The 24934-nt window shown below is 49.1% G+C and overlaps 1 pseudogene; it reads left to right on the forward strand.

The window, feature by feature from the left end:
• Window positions 1–5473: 5473 nt before the first annotated feature.
• On the forward strand, window positions 5474–5612 carry LOC123038458 (uncharacterized; annotated as a pseudogene).
• The last annotated feature ends 19322 nt before the right edge of the window (window positions 5613–24934 follow it).

The following is a 24934-nucleotide window of genomic DNA, read 5'->3' on the forward strand; positions in this document are numbered from 1 at the left end:
AAGGGGTTACCCACAGGTGGCAACGTAGTAAGGAAAATGGAAAGCGCTGTAGTGGGTACAGCTGTATGTACAGTGGCTGTACAGTGTATCATACCTAACTCTGACGGCAGGGGACAGGGCATTAAATGCCTGTCTGGGTCACCCAGACAGTGCAAAAAAGGGCCGTCAGGGGCGCCACCGTTTGCCACGATGGCTAGCTTGTCAGCATCGCTTCGCCACCGCACGCCCCTGGCTGCACAGCTTCTCCCCACGTACGTCTGGACTGGCCCCAGAGCGACACGTGGGGTGGATGAGCTGGAGCGCAGATACGGGGTGGTAACTTGCCGCGGCAAACTCCTTGCCGCGGTGGATGTCTTGCCGCGCCCGGGAGCTTGTCGCTCACCGGGCCTTGCCGGAGCGCGGGGCGCGCCGCGGCAAGTCTCTTGTCGCGCCCTAGTTGGCCTTCCCGGCTAGCTTCTCTTCCCGGGGTCTTGTGCTTCGAGCGGCCGTCCCGGCAAGCTCCTCTTGCCGGGGCCTTGCTCTCTTCGGGTGGTTGTCCCGGCAAGCTCCTCTTGCCGGGGCCTTGTGTCTTGTCTTAAGCACATTGTTCTTGAATGGCCCAAAAAGGGATCATGGAAGGGTTTGGCGTTCCCCTGGCAAGCCTTTGCCGCGGGGTGCTACGACTGCCCGTGCACAAGTTCGGGTACTAAGGTACCCCTACTTTAATACACCGACACCGGCTAACATCATATGCAAATGCTCAATCCTCTTGCAGCAGTGAAGTCCGTTGGCAAAGCAGAAGGACTCTGAAATCATGAAGCAAGCGCAAGACCGACTTCGTCAGGTCTATGTGGCGGCTAGGGAGCTGGTTCCGCCCAGCTGAGGGTGGACGTGTTATTTTGTTTCGCGAGCCTGCGCGGCCCTCAGTAGGCCTTGGCCTTGTAATATGCTCGCAAGCTGGCTTCGAACTCATCCCGTTATTAGCTGATACTTATGCCGTGGGCTTTTGGTTGTGCCCGTGTAATGACTGTCCGTCGATGCTCTGCCTGTTTCCGTTGTGGGCTTTATTAATTTAAAGCCGGACGCCTCTAGCGTCTTCATCCTAAAAAAAAGTGTTCTTCAAAAGAACACAAAACATCCTATTAAGCAACATTACAAAAAGGAGCATTTGCACACCAGTCTAATTTCACAAGATGTTTTCTGTAGTTTGCTAGTTTTTTTTATGATCACTGCTAGTTATGGAGCCATTCCTGACAGAAAACATTCGTATGCAATATCTTGGAGCAGTGACAAAGAAACATTCAATTAACCATTTGAATTTCATGAATAGTTCGCTAGTTTTTTTTTATACAGGCTTTATTAAAGGCCTGCTTTACGAAGAAAGCAAGTAACTTTACGACTGGAGACCCTCCCACAGGCATCTACGGACTGCAGTCAGGAAAGGGGTTAAAAGCTGTAGAAATAACTCACCTAAACAAGACTACATCACCGGCTCCCAGGTTACAGCCACGAGGGCTGAGGCAAAATATACGTTTGCTAGTAACTGCCAGCATTGTTTTACTGTGCCACTGAAGTTCAAAATGGAGTGTGCCAGCATTATTTTACTGCGCCACTGAAGTTCAAAATAGTGTGCCAGGCGCCACCAGGCTCAAGTGCCAACAGTCGTTGAGCATGCGCCTGATCCTCCGATGGTGAGGGCATCTCCAGCCGTTCGGCCCCCCAACACGCCTAAATAGAGCGGCCTGGGGGCATGCTGGCGTTAGTTCGGCCCCTGGGGGCGACCCAGCGCCCAGTCACGCCCCCACGCGCCGGCCCCAGGATGCAGGAATTTTAAACTTGGTCGTTCCCGCTCACAAAAGACGCCGCAAATCCGGCGATCGGACGTAGTCTGGCGTTACAAAAACAGAGTTCGCGTGCGCAATGATTCACTCGGCGGGGTCGGCTCCAGGCGTTGGCGGAGTCGGCGTGCGCGGGCTCGGCGGTGCCGGAGCTGCTTTGGTGCTGGGCTGTGTCGGCGCGGCTTCGGCACTGCTGGGTGGCGACGTAGAGGCGTCGTTTGGGCTTGGCGTCCGGGTGGTCGTGGGGGTCGTGGGCGTCGTCGGCGTTGCCGTCGGCAGCTCGTTCAGGATGAGGCCGCGCTGCACCAGGTACCACGCCTTGAGCTTCTCGTCGTTGCTCTGGAGCATGTCTGCCCCGCTCATCAGAAAAGCCATGTCGGTGTTCCTCTTCTTCGCGGCGACGTTCGTCCGGAGCAGGTCGAGTTTGATGGCGTTGTTCTTCATCAGCGACGACCACCGCGCCTCGGTCTTCTCTTCGCGCAGGACGGCCCGGGCCTTCGCGTCGGCGAGGCAATGCTCGATGGACTCCTGCACTCGCGCGGTTGCCGCGTCGGCGTTTTTCCCCTTCTTCGCCAACTTGTTGCCGTCCGGCCGCCCCTCTGACGCGCCCGGAGTCGGCGCGTCCGGCTTGTATGTCTCCTTGGCCTTGTCGAGGGCACGCCGAACTTCCGCCCACTTCTCGCACTTGTCAATGCGCTTGTAGACGTGGAGGTGCTTGAAGTCGGCGTCTTGGTTGTCGCCCCGATACATGGCGAACATACGCAGCAGCTGCGCGGAGAGACGAACAGTAGGCGGGCGGCGGGCGTAGGGGACGAAGATATGCGGGCGAACGGCGTGCATACCTGATCCTCAACGCTGGCGCCGCTCTCCGGGCGAGCCGCGACCTCCTCGACGATTACATGCCATTTGTTGCACGCCAACTGGATATGTCCCCAATGGTTCGCCATCGCCTTCGCGCCGCGCTGCATGTAGACGCCTTTGAAGTAGGGGTCGACGAGCTTCCGCTCGTCGAACTCGGCCTTGATGCGGTCCCAATACGTCTCCAAGCTCTGGTTCGTGCCGGTGGTCGGGTCGAGGCAGACGAGTTTCCATGCTTCGGCGAGGCATTCCTCCTCCTTGGACGTCCACTTGATGCGCGGTTCGCCCGGCCTAGCCGCCCGGCGTTTCTTCTTCTGGCGCCCCTTCGTCGGAACAGGAGCCGGCTCTTCCTCCTCCTCCTCCTCCTCCTCCTCGTCCTCCTCCTCCTCCTCCTCGGGTTCCTGCGCGTCGTCGCCGTAGACGTAGCCGAGCTCGGCCTCCATGTCGCCGTTGAGATCCATTACCTCGTCCTGGGTGGCGAATCCGGGAGACGCGGCGGCCGCGGTCGATCCTGTCGCGATGATGTCGTCCATGTCGGCTCCCGTGTCGTCGGCGTCGCCGAGATGCGAGAAGGGTAGCGGTCCACGGTAGAGATGGGGCGTCGGTGTGGACGCGTAGGCGGCGGGCGGCGAGTAGGTGTATGGAGGGTACTGCACGCCGACGAAGGCGGGCGAGGGCGTGTGCGTAGCGGGGTGACCATGAGGGAAGGTCACGTTTGGGTTGAACCCACCGTGCGCGTCGCCGTCGGCGTAGCCGGGCGACGATGAGCCCCACGGAGATCCGGCACCTTGTTGTCCCCAGGGCGCGTACTGGGCGTGGCTGGCGGGTGGATTCATCCCCGCCTGGTCGGCCGATGAGGAAGCCGCCGCGCGCGCCGCGTTGTCGCGGGCCTTCTTGGCTATGGCCCTGTTCCGCCTGTCGGCGGTGACTGCTTCGCGCCGCTGCACTTCCACCCTCCACTCGGCGTTTGACAGGCCCGGTGGCTTCGATGGCGGCGCTCTCGGCTTCCTCGGCTTCGGCTGGACCACGGTGCCAGTCGCGGTTGCCGCCGCGCGCGGCATGGCGTACTTCTTCGGCGGCATGGCGGCGACTGAAAGGCGAGCGGGAGGTGGTTTGGCGGGAGAAAGGGAGAGAATGGCGGGAGGAAGGCGAGCGAGCGGGAGAGATGCGAGGGAAAAGCGTCAAGAAACGGCGGGAAAAGTCCCTCGCGTCGCCGCCAGGGCGGACCCACGCGCCTTTTTCGCTTGCGCCGGCTCCCCAAGCGCCCTCCAGGGCGCCGGGTTCGGCCTGGGTCCGCCGGCACCAGTTTTGGCCCGAGCCGGCGAAAAACGGGTTTCTGGGGGCGCGACTGGGGCCTTTTTTTGGCGCCGGCGTGGCAAAATCGCCTGGGGAGGACCTGTTGGGGGCGCGGCTGGAGATGCCCTGAGGATGGTTAAGAAAATTTCACATTGATGACAGATCATGACGCCAGATCATGGTCAAACGCTTCTTCGCGTAAGGCGTCTTCACATGTACTTTACACGCCTGTTTGTTAGGCGTGTATGAGGGGGTTCAAGTCCCGAAATAAGATTTTTGAGGGGTCAGTGGGCGAATTAAGTTTCTCCAGGGCTCATTTAGTAAAAATGACGCTCATCCCTATAATAAGCATCTTATTTCACCTTGCATGCAAGTTCTCGCAGCGAGTATAGAAAGAATTAAATCCGAAGCAGAAACAATGCAGTCATGACATGATATCAGCTACTGCTCTAGTCACGATCGGTCAGGTGTATTTTTGGTTGGGCTCTTTCCTCTTCATATTTCAGAAGTAAAAAGCAACCACGTGGCGGAACTGCCAAAATTTCTTACTCTCCTGCTTCATGAAAAGATGCTATTACTCTCTCTGAATGCGCGGGCCTGAAGAAAAAGAATTCAGAGGTCAGACATGTGTTATCTGATTCAGAATTCGTCAAATGGAAACAGTTCAGTGAAAATATGCCTCTATCTCCAAAAAAATGAAGGTGCCCCTTCAATCTCGTTGTTAAACATGTCATGTAACGTGTCAATGTGTGCACCGCACCACCTTTACCTAGCGCATCTCTTCCTGATGAGGTTGTTGTGATATAGATTAGATTGGTAGTTGTAACCAATTCTATCTCTTGTCCTCCAAGTCTCAATCTTTGTAACAACTCATATATGCGCTGTATCAGCGAGGTGCGCCCCTGCTATTTAACACGAACCCGTCGCCTCCAACGAGGTAAGACGTTTCCGCCATCGCACATGGTAATCAGAGCCCTTCCTCTCTCAATCTAGCTAGCTATCCCGATTGCATCTAGTGCATAGCCATGTCTTCATCCGGCGCCTCCCAACCTAGCCTTAATGGCCGGGTCACCGAGAAGCTCAACCGCACGAATTACGTGCTCTGGCGCACGCATGTCACACATCACCTGCGGGGCGCCGGTGTCTTCGGCTACGTCGATGGCACCTCGCCGGAACCGGCCAGACTCCACGTCACCAAGGACAAAGACGGCAAGGAGACTTCTGCGCCCAACCCTCTCCACCCTCTCTGGGTCAGGGAGGACCAACAAGTGCTCGGCTACCTGCTGAGTACTCTCTCCAAGGAGGTCCTGGTCGCGGTCACCGCGATCACCACGGCGCGTGAACTTTGGGTGGCATTGGCGGGCATGTTCTCGTCCCACTCCCTCAGCCGCGTCAACAACATCCGCACTGCGCTCATCAACGCGCAGAAGGGCAACCAGTCGGTCGCCGCCTACTTCGCCTCCCTCCGCGGCCTCGCTGATGAACTCGCCGCCGCCGGAAAACCCATCCAGGATGACGAGTTGATCTCGTACATCCTCCATGGACTCGACATCGACTACCAGCCGCTCGTCTCCGCCCTCGACGCCAGCGTCACGCCTGTCACCCTTGATGAGCTCTATGCCATGCTGAGTAACTTCGATCAGCGCATGGCCCAATTTCATGGCTCCGCCGGCGGCTTCAAGTCCTCGGCCAACGCTGCTTCTCGCGGTCGTGGCGGTGGCCCTCGCTCCCGTGGCTCTCCTCGCACAAAAGGGCGTCCCGGAGGCCCCAGCAACGGTGGTGGCTCCTCCAACTCCCGCGGCGGTCGCTCCACCAACTCCAAACCTCGTCGCGGCGGCAGCTCCACCGGGTCTCGTCCGGATGCCCCTCGCTGTCAGATCTGTGGCAAGCTTGGGCACACGGCCAAAGACTGCTGGTACCGCTACGACGAAGACGACGACGACTCCCAAGACGAGGACAAAGTTGCTGCAGCAGTGGACGGCTCCTACGGCGTTGACACAAACTGGTATGTCGACAGTGGTGCTACCAATCACATCACAAACGAGCTCGAAAAGGTCACTATGAAGGAGAAGTACCGTGGAAAAGATCACATCTACACTACCAACGGTGAAGGTATGAGGATCAGTCATGTTGGTCACTCGTTTTTTAGTACCCCTCGCCGTAAAATTCATCTAAAGAAAATTTTGCATGTTCCTAGTGCCGATAAGAATCTACTTTCTGTCCATAGAATTGCCATTGACAATCATGTCTTCCTTGAATTTCATCCTTTCTTTTTCTTGATCAAGGACCTGGCAACGAAGAAAACAGTCTATCGAGGTAGATGCGTTCGAGGACTCTACCCATTGCTTCCGGAGCATCCAAGATTCAATAAACGAGCCTATGGTGTTGCCAAACTTTCGTCAACACGGTGGCACGATCGACTAGGACATGCTGCTTTCTCTTTAGTTGAAAAATTACTTAGGAAAAATAAGCTCCCGTATGTTGGTGAGCGTGATCTTGAAACTATTTGTGATTCTTGTCAACGAGCAAAAAGTCATCAGTTACCTTACCCTATATCTACTAGTGTTTCTACCAATCCTTTGCAATTAATCTTCTCTGGTGTTTGGGGTCCTGCCCCTAGTTTTGTTGGTAGACACACATATTACGTAAGCTTCATAGATGACTACAGCAAATTTTCATGGATCTATCTCCTCAAGAGAAGATCCGACGTCTTTCAAGTTTTCAAAAACTTTCAAGCTCTAGTTGAAAGAAAATTTGATCATAAGATTATTGCAGTCCAATCGGACTGGGGGGGGGGGGTGTACGAAAAACTAAACTCCTTCTTCCAAACCCTTGGCATATCACATCACGTGTCATGCCCGCATGCCCATCAACAGAATGGCTCAGCTGAACGCAAGCACAGACATATAGTTGAGGTTGGCCTAGCCCTCCTCGCTGGTGCATCCATGCCCCTCAAGTTTTGGGATGAGGCTTTTCTCACTGCCGTTCATATCATCAACATGCTTCCTAGTCGTGTTATAAACAATGAAACTCCACTAGAACGCCTTCTCCACACAAAACCCGACTACAAGTCTCTTTGTGTTTTTGGATGTGCCTGTTGGCCCAATCTTCGCCCATACAAGAAACGCAAGCTTATGTTCCGCTCAAAGCAATGTGTTTTCTTAGGATATAGCACCCAACACAAAGGTGTCAAATGCCTAGATGTCTCAACCGGTCGCGTCTATATCTCTAGGGATGTCGTTTTTGATGAAACAAAGTTTCCTTTCGCTGACCTCCACCCGAATGCCGGCGCTCTTCTTCGTGAGGGAATTTTAATCCTCCCTCCTAATCTCTCTGGCATTGATCAAGGGGGCCTAAACTATGATGATCAACTACTGACACATCCTCCTACTAATGGCACACTTGAGTCTTGTGATGAAACAGGGGAAACCAGGGAGAACAACGAAGAAAATGGTGAAGAAAATGGCGAAGAAATCGCCTCATCCGAGCGATATCTCATGTGTCGTGAAACGGGAGGCAGATCCACCTCGGGAACCGTTTGGCAGGCGCAGCACATCGGATCCTCCTCGGGATCCGCAGGCGCAGACGCGCCAGTCGCGCCAGGACTTCGTTCCCCGCCGACCGCCTCAGGGCGTGCCACGCGGTTGTTGGAAATATGCCCTAGAGGCAATAATAAAAGCATTATTATTATATTTCCTTATTCATGATAATTGTCTTTATTCGTGCTATAATTGTGTTAACCGGAAATCGTAATACATGTGTGAATAACAGACAACAACATGTCCCTAGTGAGCCTCTAGTTGACTAGCTCGTTGATCGACAGATAGTCATGGTTTCCTGACTATGGACATTGGATGTCATCGATAACGGGATCACATCATTAGGAGAATGATGTGATGGACAAGACCCAATCCTAAACATAGCATAAGATCGCATAGTTCGTTTGCTAGAGTTATCCAATGTCAAGTATCCTTTCCTTAGACCATGAGATCGTGTAACTCCCGGATACCGTAGGAGTGCTTTGGGTATGCCAAACGTCACAACGTAACTGGGTGACTATAAAGGTATACTACGGGTATCTCTGAAAGTGTCTGTTGGGTTGACATGGATCGAGACTGGGATTTGTCACTCCGCTTGACGGAGAGGTATCACCGGGCCCTCTCGGTAATGCATCATCACAATGAGCTCAATGTGATCAAAGTGTTTGATCACGGGATCATGCATTACGGTAACGAGAAAAGTGACTTGCCGGTAACGAGATTGAACGAGGTATTGGTATACCGACGATCGAATCTCGGGCAAGTAAAATACCGATTGACAAAGGGAATCGTATACGGGATTAATTGAATCCTTGACATCGTGGTTCATCCGATGAGATCGTCGTGGAGTATGTGGGAGCCAACATGGGTATCCAGATCCCGCTGTTGGTTATTGCCCGAGAGCCGTCTCGGTCATGACTGCATGTCTCCCGAACCCGTAGGGTCTACACACTTAAGGTTCGGTGACGCTAGGGTTGTGAAGATATGTATGTGCAGTAACCCGAATGTTGTTCGGAGTCCCGGATGAGATCCCGGACGTCACGAGGAGTTCCGGAATGGTCCGGAGGTAAAGAATTATATATAGGAAGTGCTATTTTGGCCATCGGGACAAGTTTCGGTGTTATCGGTATTGTACCGGGACCACCGGAGGGGTCCCGGGGTCCACCAGGTGGGGCCACCTGCCTTGGGGGGCCACATGGGCCTTAGGGGGTGCGCCTTGGCCCACTTGGGCCAAGGGGAACCAGCCCCAAGGGCCCATGCGCCAAGGAAACTTGGAGGAGGGAGAGTCCAAAGGGGGGAAGGCACCTCCGAGGTGCCTTGGGGAGGATGGACTCCTTCCCCCCTCTTGGCCGCACCCCTTCCTTGGAGGAAGGGGCAAGGCTGCGCCCTCCCCCCCTCTAATGCACCTATATAAAGGGGGGCAGGGGTGGGGGGCAGCGCACAATATGCCCTGGCGCCCCCTCCTCCCTGCAACACCTCCTCCTCCTCCCGTAGTTGCTTAGCGAAGCCCTGCCGGAGTTCTGCTGCATCCACCACCACACCGTCGTGCTGGATCTTCCTCAACCTCTCCTTCCCCCTTGCTGGATCAAGAAGGAGGAGACGTCTCCCGTCCCGTACGTGTGTTGAACGCGGAGGTGCCGTCCGTTCGGTACTAGATCATCGGTGAATTGGATCACGGCAAGTACGACTACCTCATCCACGTTCACTCGAACGCTTCCGTTGCGATCTACAAAGTGGTATGTAGATGCTATCTAATCTGAATACTCGTTGCTAGATGAACTCATAGATGGATCTTGGTGAAACCGTAGGAAAAATTTTAATTTTCTGCAACGTTCCCCAACAGTGGCATCATGAGCTAGGTCTATGCGTAGTTCTTCTTGTGCGAGTAGAACACAATTTGTTGTGGGCGTAGATGTTGTCAATTCTTCTTGCCGTTACTAGTCAATCTTGATTCAGCGGTATTGTGGGATGAAGCGGCCCGGACCAACCTTACACGTACGCTTACGTGAGACCGGTTCCACCGACTAACATGCACTAGTTGCATAAGGTGGCTGGCGGGTGTCTGTCTCTCCTACTTTAGTTGGATCGGATTCGATGAACAGGGTCCTTATGAAGGGTAAATAGAGATTGACAAATCACGTTGTGGTTTGAACGTAGGTAAGAAAACGTTCTTGCTAGAACCCTAATTCAGCCACGTAAAACTTGCAACAACAATTAGAGGACGTCTAACTTGTTTTTGCAGCAAGTGCTTGGTGATGTGATATGGCCAAAGTTGTGATGAAGGATGAATGATATATATGTGATGTATGAGATCATGTTATTGTAATAGGAATCACGACTTGCATGTCGATGAGTATGACAACCGGCAGGAGCCATAGGAGTTGTCATTATTCTTTTATGACCTGCGTGTCGCCATGTAAATTACTTTACTTTATTGCTAAACGTGTTAGCCATAGTAGTAGAAGTAATAGTTGGCGAGCAACTTCATGGAGACACGATGATGGAGATCATGATGATGGAGATCATGGTGTCAAGCCGGTGACAAGATGATCATGGAGCCCCAAGATGGAGATCAAAGGAGCTGTGTGATATTGGCCATATCATGTCACTATTATTATTATTTGATTGCATGTGATGTTTATCATGTTTTTGCATCTTGTTTACTTAGAACGACGGTAGTAAATAAGATGATCCCTCATAATAATTTCAAGAAAGTGTTCCCCCTAACTGTGCACCGTTGCGACAGTTCGTTGTTTCGAAGCACCACGTGATGATCGGGTGTGATAGCTTCTAACGTTCAAATACAACGGGTCTACGACAGATTTACACATGCACACACTTAGGTTGACTTGACGAGCCTAGCATGTACAGACATGGCCTCGGAACACAGAAGACCGAAAGGTCGAGCATGAGTCGTATAGAAGATACGATCAACATGAAGATGTTCACCGATGTTGACTAGTCCGTCTCACGTGATGATCGGACACGGCCTAGTTGACTCGGATCATGTAATACTTAGATGACTAGAAGAGGGATGTCTATCTAAGTGGGAGTTCATTAAATAATTTGATTAAATGAACTTTATTATCATGAACTTAGTCTAAATATTTACAATATGTCTTGTAGATCAAATGGCCAACGTAGTCCTCAACTTCAACGCGTTCCTAGAGAAAACCAAGCTGAAAGACGATGGTAGCAACTATACGGACTGGGTCCGGAACCTGAGGATCATCCTCATAGCTGCCAAGAAAGATTATGTCCTAAGAGCACCGCTGGGTGACGCACCTATTCTCCCTGCAGAACAAGACGTTATGAACGCTTGGCAGTCACGCTGCGATGATTACTCCCTCGTTCAGTGCGGCATGCTTTACAGCTTAGAGCCGGGGCTCCAAAAGCGTTTTGAGAGACATGGAGCATATGAGATGTTCGAAGAGCTGAAAATGGTTTTCCAAGCTCATGCCCGGGTCGAGAGATATGAAGTCTCCGACAAATTCTTTAGCTGTAAGATGGAGGAAAATAGTTCTGTCAGTGAACACATACTCAAAATGTCTGGGTTGCACAACCGCATGACTCAACTGGAAGTTAATCTCCCGGATGAAGCGGTCATTGATAGAATCCTCCAGTCGCTTCCACCTAGCTACAAGAGCTTTGTGATGAACTACAATATGCAGGGGATGGTAAAGACCATTCCTGAGGTATATGCTATGCTGAAATCAGCAGAGGTAGAAATCAAGAAGGAACATCAAGTGTTGATGGTGAATAAAACCACTAAGTTCAAGAAGGGCAAGGGTAAAAAGAACTTCAAGAAGGACGGCAAGGAAGTTGCCGCGCCCGGTAAGCAAGTTGCCGGGAAGAAGCCAAAGAATGGACCCAAGCCCGAGACTGAGTGCTTTTATTGCAAGGGAAGTGGTCACTGGAAGCGGAATTGCCCCAAGTACTTAGCGGACAAGAAGGCCGGCAAAACAAAAGGTATATGTGATATACATGTAATTGATGTGTACCTTACCAGTACTCGTAGTAGCTCTTGGGTATTTGATACCGGTGCAGTTGCTCATATTTGTAACTCAAAGCAGGAGCTGCGGAATAAGCGGAGACTGGCGAAGGACGAGGTGACGATGCGCGTCGGGAATGGTTCCAAGGTCGATGTGATCGCCGTCGGCACGCTACCTCTACATTTACCTACGGGATTAGTTTTAAACCTCAATAATTGTTATTTAGTGCCAAGTTTGAGCATGAACATTGTATCTGGATCTCGTTTAATTCGAGATGGCTACTCATTTAAATCCGAGAATAATGGTTGTTCTATTTATATGAGAGATATGTTTTATGGTCATGCTCCGATGGTTAATGGTTTATTCTTAATGAATCTCGTACGTGATGATACACATATTCATAGTGTGAATACCAAAAGAGTTAAAGTTGATAACAATAGTCCCACATATTTGTGGCACTGCCGCCTTGGTCACATAGGTGTCAAACGCATGAAGAAGCTCCATGCAGATGGACTTTTAGAGTCTCTTGATTATGAATCATTTGACACATGCGAACCATGCCTCATGGGTAAAATGACCAAGACTCCGTTCTCAGGAACAATGGAGCGAGCAACCAACTTATTGGAAATCATACATACTGATGTGTGCGGTCCAATGAGTGTTGAGGCTCGCGGAGGCTATCGTTATGTTCTCACCCTCACTGATGACTTGAGTAGATATGGGTATATCTACTTAATGAAACACAAGTCTGAGACCTTTGAAAAGTTCAAGGAATTTCAGAGTGAGGTTGAAAATCAACGTGATAGAAAGATCAAGTTTCTACGATCAGATCGTGGAGGAGAATACTTGAGTCACGAATTTGGCACACACTTAAGAAAATGTGGAATAGTTTCACAACTCACGCCGCCTGGAACACCTCAGCGTAATGGTGTGTCCGAACGTCGTAATCGCACTCTATTAGATATGGTGCGATCTATGATGTCTCTTACCGATTTACTGCTATCTTTTTGGGGCTATGCTTTAGAGACTGCCGCATTCACTTTAAATAGGACTCCGTCGAAATCCGTTGAGACGACACCGTATGAATTATGGTTTGGGAAGAAACCTAAGCTGTCGTTTCTAAAAGTTTGGGGATGCGATGCTTATGTCAAGAAACTTCAACCTGAGAAGCTCGAACCCAAGTCGGAAAAATGCGTCTTCATAGGATACCCAAAAGAAACTGTTGGGTATACCTTCTACCTCAGATCCGAAGGCAAGATCTTTGTTGCCAAGAATGGATCCTTTCTAGAGAAAGAGTTTCTCTCGAAAGAAGTAAGTGGGAGGAAAGTAGAACTTGATGAAGTGTTACCTCTTGAACCGGAAAATGGCGAAACTCAAGAAATCGTTCCTGAGGTGCCTGCACCGACTAGAGAGGAAATTAATGATGATGATCAAGATGCTTCTGATCAAGCTGCTACTGAAATTCGAAGGTCCAAAAGGACACGTTCCGCACCAGAGTGGTACGGCAACCCTGTCTTGGAAATCATGTTGTTAGACAACGGTGAACCTTCGAACTATGAGGAAGCAATGGCGGGCCTAGATTCCGACAAATGGCTAGAAGCCATGAAATCCGAGATAGGATCCATGTATGAAAACGAAGTATGGACTTTGACTGACTTGCCCGTTGAAAGGCGAGCCATAGAAAACAAATGGATCTTTAAGAAGAAGACAGACGCGGATGGTATGTGACCATCTATAAAGCTCGGCTTGTCGCTAAGGGTTATCGACAAGTTCAAGGGGTTGACTACGATGAGACTTTCTCACCGGTAGCGAAGCTGAAGTCCGTCCGAATCATGTTAGCAATTGCCGCATACTATGATTATGAGATATGGCAAATGGACGTCAAAACGGCATTCCTTAATGGTTTCCTTAAGGAAGAATTGTATATGATGCAGCCGGAAGGTTTTGTCGATCCTAAGAATGCTGACAAGGTGTGCAAGCTCCAACGCTCTATTTATGGGCTGGTGCAAGCATCTCGGAGTTGGAACATTCGCTTTGATGAGATGATCAAAGCGTTTGGGTTTACACAGACTTATGGAGAAGCCTGTGTTTACAAGAAAGTGAGTGGGAGCTCTGTAGCATTTCTCATATTATATGTAGACGACATACTTTTGATGGGAAATGATATAGAACTCTTGGACAGCATTAAGGCCTATTTGAATAAAAGTTTTTCAATGAAGGACCTTGGAGAAGCTGCTTATATATTAGGCATCAAGATCTATAGAGATAGATCGAGACGCCTCATAGGTCTTTCACAAAGCACATACCTTGATAAGATATTGAAGAAGTTCAATATGGATCAATCTAAGAAAGGGTTCTTACCTGTATTACAAGGTGTGAAATTGAGCTCAGCTCAATGTCCGACCACGGCAGAAGATATAGAAGAGATGAGTGTCATCCCCTATGCCTCAGCCATAGGTTCTATTATGTATGCCATGCTGTGTACCAGACCTGATGTAAACCTTGCCGTAAGTTTGGTAGGACGGTACCAAAGTAATCCCGGCAAGGAACACTGGACAGCGGTCAAGAATATCCTGAAGTACCTGAAAAGGACTAAGGAAATGTTTCTCGTTTATGGAGGTGACGAAGAGCTCGTCGTAAAAGGTTACGTCGACGCTAGCTTCGACACAGATCTGGATGACTCTAAGTCACAAACCGGATACGTGTATATTTTGAATGGTGGGGCAGTAAGCTGGTGCAGTTGCAAGCAAAGCGTCGTGGCGGGATCTACATGTGAAGCGGAGTACATGGCAGCCTCGGAGGCGGCACATGAAGCAATATGGGTGAAGGAGTTCATCACCGACCTCGGGGTCATACCCAATGCGTCGGGGCCAATCAAGCTCTTCTGTGACAACACTGGAGCTATTGCACTTGCAAAGGAGCCCAGGTTTCACAAGAAGACTAGGCACATCAAGCGTCGCTTCAACTCCATTCGTGAAAATGTTCAAGATGGAGACATAGAAATTTGTAAAGTGCACACGGATCTGAATGTCGCAGATCCGTTGACTAAACCTCTCCCTAAGGCAAAACATGATCAGCACCAGAACTCTATGGGTGTTCGATTCATCACAATGTAACTAGATTATTGACTCTAGTGCAAGTGGGAGACTGTTGGAAATATGCCCTAGAGGCAATAATAAAAGCATTATTATTATATTTCCTTATTCATGATAATTGTCTTTATTCGTGCTATAATTGTGTTAACCGGAAATCGTAATACATGTGTGAATAACAGACAACAACATGTCCCTAGTGAGCCTCTAGTTGACTAGCTCGTTGATCGACAGATAGTCATGGTTTCCTGACTATGGACATTGGATGTCATCGATAACGGGATCACATCATTAGGAGAATGATGTGATGGACAAGACCCAATCCTAAACATAGCATAAGATCGCATAGTTCGTTTGCTAGAGTTTTCCAATGTCAAGTATCCTTTCCTTAGACCATGAGATCGTGTAACTCCCGGATACCGTAGGAGTGCTTTGGGTATGCCAAACGTCACAACGTAACTGGGTGACTATAAAGGTATACTACGGGTATCTCTGAAAGTGTCTGTTGGGTTGACATGGATCGAGACTGGGATTTGTCACTCCGCTTGACGGAGAGGTATCACCGGGCCCTCTCGGTAATGCATCATCACAATGAGCTCAATGTGATCAAAGTGTTTGATCACGGGATCATGCATTACGGTAACGAGAAAAGTGACTTGCCGGTAACGAGATTGAACGAGGTATTGGTATACCGACGATCGAATCTCGGGCAAGTAAAATACCGATTGACAAAGGGAATCGTATACGGGATTAATTGAATCCTTGACATCGTGGTTCATCCGATGAGATCATCGTGGAGTATGTGGGAGCCAACATGGGTATCCAGATCCCGCTGTTGGTTATTGCCCGAGAGCCGTCTCGGTCATGACTGCATGTCTCCCGAACCCGTAGGGTCTACACACTTAAGGTTCGGTGACGCTAGGGTTGTGAAGATATGTATGTGCAGTAACCCGAATGTTGTTCGGAGTCCCGGATGAGATCCCGGACGTCACGAGGAGTTCCGGAATGGTCCGGAGGTAAAGAATTATATATAGGAAGTGCTATTTTGGCCATCGGGACAAGTTTCGGTGTTATCGGTATTGTACCGGGACCACCGGAGGGGTCCCGGGGTCCACCAGGTGGGGCCACCTGCCTTGGGGGGCCACATGGGCCTTAGGGGGTGCGCCTTGGCCCACTTGGGCCAAGGGGAACCAGCCCCAAGGGCCCATGCGCCAAGGAAACTTGGAGGAGGGAGAGTCCAAAGGGGGAAGGCACCTCCGAGGTGCCTTGGGGAGGATGGACTCCTCCCCCCTCTTGGCCGCACCCCTTCCTTGGAGGAAGGGGCAAGGCTGCGCCCTCCCCCCCTCTAATGCATCTATATAAAGGGGGGCAGGGGAGGGGGCAGCGCACCCTATTGCCCTGGCGCCCCCTCCTCCCTGCAACACCTCCTCCTCCTCCCGTAGTTGCTTAGCGAAGCCCTGCCGGAGTTCTGCTGCATCCACCACCACACCGTCGTGCTGGATCTTCCTCAACCTCTCCTTCCCCCTTGCTGGATCAAGAAGGAGGAGACGTCTCCCGTCCCGTACGTGTGTTGAACGCGGAGGTGCCGTCCGTTCGGTACTAGATCATCGGTGAATTGGATCACGGCAAGTACGACTACCTCATCCACGTTCACTCGAACGCTTCCGTTGCGATCTACAAAGTGGTATGTAGAAGCTATCTAATCTGAATACTCGTTGCTAGATGAACTCATAGATGGATCTTGGTGAAACCGTAGGAAAAATTTTAATTTTCTGCAACGTTCCCCAACAGTGGCATCATGAGCTAGGTCTATGCGTAGTTCTTCTTGTGCGAGTAGAACACAATTTGTTGTGGGCGTAGATGTTGTCAATTCTTCTTGCCGTTACTAGTCAATCTTGATTCAGCGGTATTGTGGGATGAAGCGGCCCGGACCAACCTTACACGTACGCTTACGTGAGACCGGTTCCACCGACTAACATGCACTAGTTGCATAAGGTGGCTGGCGGGTGTCTGTCTCTCCTACTTTAGTTGGATCGGATTCGATGAACAGGGTCCTTATGAAGGGTAAATAGAGATTGACAAATCACGTTGTGGTTTGAACGTAGGTAAGAAAACGTTCTTGCTAGAACCCTAATTCAGCCACGTAAAACTTGCAACAACAATTAGAGGACGTCTAACTTGTTTTTGTAGCAAGTGCTTGGTGATGTGATATGGCCAAAGTTGTGATGAATGATGAATGATATATATGTGATGTATGAGATCATGTTCATGTAATAGGAATCACGACTTGCATGTCGATGAGTATGACAACCGGCAGGAGCCATAGGAGTTGTCATTATTCTTTTATGACCTGCGTGTCGCCATGTAAATTACTTTACTTTATTGCTAAACGTGTTAGCCATAGTAGTAGAAGTAATAGTTGGCGAGCAACTTCATGGAGACACGATGATGGAGATCATGATGATGGAGATCATGGTGTCAAGCCGGTGACAAGATGATCATGGAGCCCCAAGATGGAGATCAAAGGAGCTGTGTGATATTGGCCATATCATGTCACTATTATTATTATTTGATTGCATGTGATGTTTATCATGTTTTTGCATCTTGTTTACTTAGAACGACGGTAGTAAATAAGATGATCCCTCATAATAATTTCAAGAAAGTGTTCCCCCTAACTGTGCACCGTTGCGACAGTTCGTTGTTTCGAAGCACCACGTGATGATCGGGTGTGATAGATTCTAACGTTCAAATACAACGGGTGTAAGACAGATTTACACATGCAAACACTTAGGTTGACTTGACGAGCCTAGCATGTACAGACATGGCCTCGGAACACAGAAGACCGAAAGGTCGAGCATGAGTCGTATAGAAGATACGATCAACATGAAGATGTTCACCGATGTTGGCTAGTCCGTCTCACGTGATGATCGGACACGGCCTAGTTGACTCGGATCATGTAATACTTAGATGACTAGAAGAGGGATGTCTATCTAAGTGTGAGTTCATTAAATAATTTGATTAAATGAACTTTATTATCATGAACTTAGTCTAAATCTTTACAATATGTCTTGTAGATCAAATGGCCAACGTAGTCCTCAACTTCAACGTGTTCCTAGAGAAAACCAAGCTGAAAGACGATGGTAGCAACTATACGGACTGGGTCCGGAACCTGAGGATCATCCTCATAGCTGCCAAGAAAGATTATGTCCTAAGAGCACCGCTGGGTGACGCACCTATTCTCCCTGCAGAACAAGACGTTATGAACGCTTGGCAGTCACGCTGCGATGATCACTCCCTCGTTCAGTGCGGCATGCTTTACAGCTTAGAGCCGGGGCTCCAAAAGCGTTTTGAGAGACATGGAGCATATGAGATGTTCGAAGAGCTGAAAATGGTTTTCCAAGCTCATGCCCGGGTCGAGAGATATGAAGTCTCCGACAAATTCTTTAGCTGTAAGATGGAGGAAAATAGTTCTGTCAGTGAACACATACTCAAAATGTCTGGGTTGCACAACCGCATGACTCAACTGGAAGTTAATCTCCCGGAAGAAGCGGTCATTGATAGAATCCTCCAGTCGCTTCCACCTAGCTACAAGAGCTTTGTGATGAACTACAATATGCAGGGGATGGTAAAGACCATTCCTGAGGTATATGCTATGCTGAAATCAGCAGAGGTAGAAATCAAGAAGGAACATCAAGTGTTGATGGTGAATAAAACCACTAAGTTCAAGAAGGGCAAGGGTAAAAAGAACTTCAAGAAGGACGGCAAGGAAGTTGTCGCGCCCGGTAAGCAAGTTGCCGGGAAGAAGCCAAAGAATGGACCCAAGCCCGAGACTGAGTGCTTTTATTGCAAGGGAAGTGGTCACTGGAAGCGGAATTGCCCCAAGTACTTAGCGGACAAGAAGGCCGGCAAAACAAAAGGTATATGTGATATACATGTAATTGATGTGTACCTTACCAGTACTCGTAGTAGCTCTTGGGTATTTGATACCGGTGCAGTTGCTCATATTTGTAACTCAAAGCAGGAGCTGCGGAATAAGCGGAGACTGGCGAAGGACGAGGTGACGATGCGCGTCGGGAATGGTTCCAAGGTCGATGTGATCGCCGTCGGCACGCTACCTCTACATTTACCTACGGGATTAGTTTTAAACCTCAATAATTGTTATTTAGTGCCAAGTTTGAGCATGAACATTGTGTCTGGATCTCGTTTAATTCGAGATGGCTACTCATTTAAATCCGAGAATAATGGTTGTTCTATTTATATGAGTGATATGTTTTATGGTCATGCTCCGATGGTTAATGGTTTATTCATAATGAATCTCGTACGTGATGATACACATATTCATAGTGTGAATGCCAAAAGAGTTAAAGTTGATAATGATAGTCCCACATACTTGTGGCACTGCCGCCTTGGTCACATAGGTGTCAAACGCATGAAGAAGCTCCATGCAGATGGACTTTTAGAGTCTCTTGATTATGAATCATTTGACACATGCGAACCATGCCTCATGGGTAAAATGACCAAGACTCCGTTCTCAGGAACAATGGAGCGAGCAACCGACTTATTAGAAATCATACATACTGATGTGTGCGGTCCAATGAGTGTTGAGGCTCGCGGTGGCTATCCTTATGTTCTCACCCTCACTGATGACTTGAGTAGATATGGGTATATTTACTTAATGAAACACAAATCTGAGACCTTTGAAAAGTTCAAGGAATTTCAGAGTGAGGTTGAAAATCAACGTGATAGAAAGATCAAGTTTCTACGATCAGATCGTGGAGGAGAATACTTGAGTCACGAATTTGGCACACACTTAAGAAAATGTGGAATAGTTTCACAACTCACGCCGCCTGGAACACCTCAGCGTAATGGTGTGTCCGAACGTCGTAATCGCACTCTATTAGATATGGTGCGATCTATGATGTCTCTTACCGATTTACCGCTATCTTTTTGGGGCTATGCTTTAGAGACTGCCGCATTCACTTTAAATAGGACTCCGTCGAAATCCGTTGAGACGACACCGTATGAATTATGGTTTGGGAAGAAACCTAAGCTGTCGTTTCTAAAAGTTTGGGGATGCGATGCTTATGTCAAGAAACTTCAACCTGAGAAGCTCGAACCCAAGTCGGAAAAATGCGTCTTCATAGGATACCCAAAAGAAACTGTTGGGTATACCTTCTACCTCAGATCCGAAGGCAAGATCTTTGTTGCCAAGAATGGATCCTTTCTAGAGAAAGAGTTTCTCTCGAAAGAAGTAAGTGGGAGGAAAGTAGAACTTGATGAAGTGTTACCTCTTGAACCGGAAAATGGCGAAACTCAAGAAATCGTTCCTGAGGTGCCTGCACCGACTAGAGAGGAAATTAATGATGATGATCAAGATGCTTCTGATCAAGCTGCTATTGAAATTCGAAGGTCCACAAGGACACGTTCCGCACCAGAGTGGTACGGCAACCCTGTCTTGGAAATCATGTTGTTAGACAACGGTGAACCTTCGAACTATGAGGAAGCAATGGCGGGCCTAGATTCCGACAAATGGCTAGAAGCCATGAAATCCGAGATAGGATCCATGTATGAAAACGAAGTATGGACTTTGACTGACTTGCCCGTTGAAAGGCGAGCCATAGAAAACAAATGGATCTTTAAGAAGAAGACAGACGCGGATGGTAATGTGACCATCTATAAAGCTCGGCTTGTCGCTAAGGGTTATCGACAAGTTCAAGGGGTTGACTACGATGAGACTTTCTCACCGGTAGCGAAGCTGAAGTCCGTCCGAATCATGTTAGCAATTGCCGCATACTATGATTATGAGATATGGCAAATGGACGTCAAAACGGCATTCCTTAATGGTTTCCTTAAGGAAGAATTGTATATGATGCAGCCGGAAGGTTTTGTCGATCCTAAGAATGCTGACAAGGTGTGCAAGCTCCAACGCTCGATTTATGGGCTGGTGCAAGCATCTCGGAGTTGGAACATTCGCTTTGATGAGATGATCAAAGCGTTTGGGTTTACACAGCCTTATGGAGAAGCCTGTGTTTACAAGAAAGTGAGTGGGAGCTCTGTAGCATTTCTCATATTATATGTAGACGACATACTTTTGATGGGAAATGATATAGAACTCTTGGACAGCATTAAGGCCTATTTGAATAAAAGTTTTTCAATGAAGGACCTTGGAGAAGCTGCTTATATATTAGGCATCAAGATCTATAGAGATAGATCGAGATGCCTCATAGGTCTTTCACAAAGCACATACCTTGATAAAATATTGAAGAAGTTCAATATGGATCAATCTAAGAAAGGGTTCTTACCTGTATTACAAGGTGTGAAATTGAGCTCAGCTCAATGTCCGACCACGGCAGAAGATATAGAAGAGATGAGTGTCATCCCCTATGCCTCAGCCATAGGTTCTATTATGTATGCCATGCTGTGTACCAGACCTGATGTAAACCTTGCCGTAAGTTTGGTAGGACGGTACCAAAGTAATCCCGGCAAGGAACACTGGACAGCGGTCAAGAATATCCTGAAGTACCTGAAAAGGACCAAGGAAATGTTTCTCGTTTATGGAGGTGACGAAGAGCTCGTCGTAAAAGGTTACGTCGACGCTAGCTTCGACACAGATCTGGATGACTCTAAGTCGCAAACCGGATACGTGTATATTTTGAATGGTGGGGCAGTAAGCTGGTGCAGTTGCAAGCAAAGCATCGTGGCGGGATCTACATGTGAAGCGGAGTACATGGCAGCCTCGGAGGTGGCACATGAAGCAATATGGGTGAAGGAGTTCATCACCGACCTCGGGGTCATACCCAATGCGTCGGGGCCAATCAAGCTCTTCTGTGACAACACTGGAGCTATTGCACTTGCAAAGGAGCCCAGGTTTCACAAGAAGACTAGGCACATCAAGCGTCGCTTCAACTCCATTCGTGAAAATGTTCAAGATGGAGACATAGAAATTTGTAAAGTGCACACGGATCTGAATGTCGCAGATCCGTTGACTAAACCTCTCCCTAAGGCAAAACATGATCAGCACCAGAACTCTATGGGTGTTTGATTTATCACAATGTAACTAGATTATTGACTCTAGTGCAAGTGGGAGACTGTTGGAAATATGCCCTAGAGGCAATAATAAAAGCATTATTATTATATTTCCTTATTCATGATAATTGTCTTTATTCGTGCTATAATTGTGTTAACCGGAAATCGTAATACATGTGTGAATAACAGACAACAACATGTCCCTAGTGAGCCTCTAGTTGACTAGCTCGTTGATCGACAGATAGTCATGGTTTCCTGACTATGGACATTGGATGTCATCGATAACGGGATCACATCATTAGGAGAATGATGTGATGGACAAGACCCAATCCTAAACATAGCATAAGATCGCATAGTTCGTTTGCTAGAGTTATCCAATGTCAAGTATCCTTTCCTTAGACCATGAGATCGTGTAACTCCCGGATACCGTAGGAGTGCTTTGGGTATGCCAAACGTCACAACGTAACTGGGTGACTATAAAGGTATACTACGGGTATCTCTGAAAGTGTCTGTTGGGTTGACATGGATCAAGACTGGGATTTGTCACTCCGCTTGACGGAGAGGTATCACCGGGCCCTCTCGGTAATGCATCATCACAATGAGCTCAATGTGATCAAAGTGTTTGATCACGGGATCATGCATTACGGTAACGAGAAAAGTGACTTGCCGGTAACGAGATTGAACGAGGTATTGGTATACCAACGATCGAATCTCGGGCAAGTAAAATACCGATTGACAAAGGGAATCGTATACGGGATTAATTGAATCCTTGACATCGTGGTTCATCCGATGAGATCATCGTGGAGTATGTGGGAGCCAACATGGGTATCCAGATCCCGCTGTTGGTTATTGCCTGAGAGCCGTCTCGGTCATGACTGCATGTCTCCCGAACCCGTAGGGTCTACACACTTAAGGTTCGGTGACGCTAGGGTTGTGAAGATATGTATGTGTAGTAACCCGAATGTTGTTCGGAGTCCCGGATGAGATCCCGGACGTCACGAGGAGTTCCGGAATGGTCCGGAGGTAAAGAATTATATATAGGAAGTGCTATTTTGGCCATCGGGACAAGTTTCGGTGTTATCGGTATTGTACCGGGACCACCGGAGGGGTCCCGGGGTCCACCAGGTGGGGCCACCTGCCTTGGGGGGCCACATGGGCCTTAGGGGGTGCGCCTTGGCCCACTTGGGCCAAGGGGAACCAGCCCCAAGGGCCCATGCGCCAAGGAAACTTGGAGGAGGGAGAGTCCAAAGGGGGGAAGGCACCTCCGAGGTGCCTTGGGGAGGATGGACTCCTTCCCCCCTCTTGGCCGCACCCCTTCCTTGGAGGAAGGGGCAAGGCTGCGCCCTCCCCCCCTCTAATGCATCTATATAAAGGGGGGCAGGGGTGGGGGCAGCGCACAATATGCCCTGGCGCCCCCTCCTCCCTGCAACACCTCCTCCTCCTCCCGTAGTTGCTTAGCGAAGCCCTGCCGGAGTTCTGCTGCATCCACCACCACACCGTCGTGCTGGATCTTCCTCAACCTCTCCTTCCCCCTTGCTGGATCAAGAAGGAGGAGACGTCTCCCGTCCCGTACGTGTGTTGAACGCGGAGGTGCCGTCCGTTCGGTACTAGATCATCGGTGAATTGGATCACGGCAAGTACGACTACCTCATCCACGTTCACTCGAACGCTTCCGTTGCGATCTACAAAGTGGTATGTAGATGCTATCTAATCTGAATACTCGTTGCTAGATGAACTCATAGATGGATCTTGGTGAAACCGTAGGAAAAATTTTAATTTTCTGCAACGTTCCCCAACAGCGGTCGCCTCAAATTGGTCCAGGCGCGTCTTCAACGCCGCTCCAATCCGCGCCTAACACGCGGCCCCCTGTGACGGGTCTGGGCGATGCGCGATTCGGCACCCACCCACGGTGTTACGCACGCCGCGCCCCGGTTCGCCCGACCGGGATGGGGTCAGGAGCAGAAGCGGTCACGGCGCCCCGCGCTAGTGCTGAACCCAGCGGACCTGATCGCCCGACACGCGCATGCTCCGAGGCCGATACGCCATCATACAGCAATGATGAGCTGCGGGGATCTTCTGCGGCTGCTGCTGAGGATCCAACGTCGTCTCCTGCCACAGAAGATCCAAGCCCTGCAGATTCAGCTGCAGCGGTCAGCGAATTTCTCTCGGGATCGGCAACGGCAACTCCTATTCAGCCCACAGGATCTTCTGCGGCTAATCTACAGACCACCTCATCACCACCACGTCGCACACGGCTTCAAAAAGGGGTAATACAACCTGTTGATTACAAGCATATAACTAAATATGGCATGATCTATTCCACAGGCGAACCAGGTGAACCAAACACACTTGAACAAGCTCTTGGTGATGAACGGTGGTAGAAGGCAATGAATGAAGAGTTTATTGCATTAAAGAAAAATAATACGTGGCATTTGGTTCCTCCACAGCAAGGTAAACTTGATCGAATGCAAGTGGGTATTTTGAATCAAAAGAAAATTTGATGGAACCATTGATCGCTACAAAGCTAGACTAGTTGCAAAAGGCTTCAAGCAACGGTATGGTATAGACTATGAAGACACGTTTAGTCCAGTTGTAAAAGCTGCAACTATTCGTCTTGTCATGTCTATTGCTGTTTCCAGGGGCTGGAGTCTCAGACAACTTGACGTACAGAACGCGTTTCTCCATGGTGTTCTGGAAGAGGAAGTGTACATGAAGCAACCTCCTGGGTTTGAAAGTAAAAGCAACCCCTCTCATGTATGCAAACTTGACAAGGCACTATATGGTCTAAAGCAAGCTCCACGGGCTTGGTATTCTCGTCTTTGTCACAAAATGCAAACTCTTGGCTTTATTCCTTCAAAGTCTGACACCTCATTGTTTATTTACAACAAGTCCAACACATGCATATTTGTCCTTATATATGTTGATGATATCATTGTGACAAGTTCATCCGATGAAGCGATCACAGGACTATTGAAAGACTTGGGGGCAGACTTTGCTCTAAAGGATCTTGGAGACTTGCATTATTTCCTTGGAATTGAGGTGAAGAAACACAAGGATGGACTTCATCTCTCTCAGAAAAAATATGCCAATGACCTAGTAAAGAAGGCGGGTCTGCAAGGTTGTAAACCTACACCCACTCCATTATCCAGCTCAGAAAAACTATCTCTTATGGAAGGAACACCCTTGAGCCAAGAGGACAGCACAAAATACAGAAGTTTGGTAGGAGCACTTCAATATCTCACTCTAACCAGACCTGATATTTCCTTTGCTGTCAATAAAGTCTGTCAGTTCCTTCATGCACCCACTACTGTTCA

Source organism: Triticum aestivum, chromosome 2A, assembly GCF_018294505.1.
Source record: "Triticum aestivum cultivar Chinese Spring chromosome 2A, IWGSC CS RefSeq v2.1, whole genome shotgun sequence".
Taxonomy (NCBI): Eukaryota; Viridiplantae; Streptophyta; class Magnoliopsida; order Poales; family Poaceae; genus Triticum; species Triticum aestivum.